General features: G+C 43.6%; 2 non-coding genes across 2 annotated transcripts; both read left to right on the top strand.

The window, feature by feature from the left end:
* Nucleotides 1-990: 990 nt before the first annotated feature.
* Trnai-aau lies at nucleotides 991-1,064 on the top strand. The gene has a single exon. It is a non-coding gene; the product is annotated as a tRNA-Ile (tRNA).
* Nucleotides 1,065-1,512: 448 nt separating this feature from the next.
* Trnai-aau lies at nucleotides 1,513-1,586 on the top strand. The gene has a single exon. It is a non-coding gene; the product is annotated as a tRNA-Ile (tRNA).

Below are 1,586 nucleotides of genomic sequence, written 5' to 3'. Positions count from 1 at the left end.
AAACCGTCCCTGTCACATATACATATAAGCCATTCTTTGCACCTTGTACAATTGTTGTGCAATCAAGTTATTATTATAAGCGAGGCTCGGGCGATCGCTGTAAAATCGTCGTCCGATCGATTTTCGCCAAATGTGACAGGGGTATAAAGGACGAGGTTACATTAGTCGTAGAATTTTCAAGTAGACTGTGACAGAACCAATCACTGAAAGGGATCTAAGACTGCGTTTGAGGCAAAAAGACAGCTGAATTTCGTACGACTCATGTAAGACTCATGTAAGACTGTCCCAAGATCGCACGATACATTTACGACTGTCTCAAGAATCCAGTTTGCCATCGTATGACGGTCGTACAACAAATGTGACGCGCCCTTAGATAGGTTCACGACAGCAAATTGATTACATATTCTTGGGGCAGTGGTGGATGTCTCGCGCAACATATTTTACCTGTACACCTACATGCTTATGTACATGTATTTGCTTTAGGACAGACGAGGACAATGAGGCACTGCACTCAAGCTTAAGTTTAGTAACTTATTATAATATATGAACAGTGTCACATACACCGTACAGACAGAAGGTAAAGGCATTCTTTTTACCGCCCCGTCCGAAGTCAGGTACCCATTTTTACACCTGGGGGAAGTGAGGAAGGTCGTGCAAAGTTCGTTTCCCAAGGATAGAACGTCAGGGGCACGACGAGTACTGAACTCGGGACCTCAAGCCGCGAGCGTTCTACCAGTTACGCGCGCCACACACGAAGCCACATCGTATCATTCTTCTGCCTTGTGACGAAAAAACACGTCGCACAAACTTGTTGACGGTCCCACCGGCCGTCCCAACCTTGCTGAAAATTGTACGACAAGAATTGTGTAACATGTTTGATGGCACCTCTGCATACAACAGAAGTATAAACAGCATTTGTCGGCAACAATCCGCTTTACCCGTAATTAACGTAATTATCCTATTGACTTAATTAAGAGATCTGATTCATCTGGCCGGTTAGCTCAGTTGGTTAGAGCGTCGTGCTAATAACGCGAATGTCGCGGGTTCGATCCCCGTACTGGCCAATTCGTACTACAAACAGTACTTTTTGTCTCTAATACCTTTTACTTTTGGAAAGTGCTATCTCTCTAACTCTTAACCAGTTTAGTAAGTGTTGCTTTGGTGAAAATAAAAATGTGTCATACAGCATTACTTTTTGTCTCTAATACCTTTTACTTTTGGATAGTGCAATCTCTCTAACTCTTAACCAGTTTAGTAAGTGTTGCTTTGGTGAAAATAAAAATGTGTCATACAGCATTATTCTGCTCTTTGAGGAAAAGGACGTCGTATGCCTTGCCGACGAGCCGACCCGTCCCAATCTTGCTGAATATTGCACGACAAGAATCGTACGACATGTTTCATTGCGCCTCTGCATACAACTGAAGTATAGAACAACAGCATTTGTCGGCAACAGTCTTTACCCTTAATTAACGTAATTAACCTATTAACGTAATTACCGGCTGCATTTCGTCTGGCCGGTTAGCTCAGTTGGTTAGAGCGTCTTGCTAATAACGCGAATGTCGCGGGTTCGATCCCCGTACTGGCCA

Source organism: Branchiostoma floridae, chromosome 10 (genome assembly GCF_000003815.2).
Source record: "Branchiostoma floridae strain S238N-H82 chromosome 10, Bfl_VNyyK, whole genome shotgun sequence".
Taxonomy (NCBI): Eukaryota; Metazoa; Chordata; class Leptocardii; order Amphioxiformes; family Branchiostomatidae; genus Branchiostoma; species Branchiostoma floridae.
Note: the sequence above shows the minus strand (reverse complement) of the source record. Positions and strands in the feature narration are given on the sequence as shown.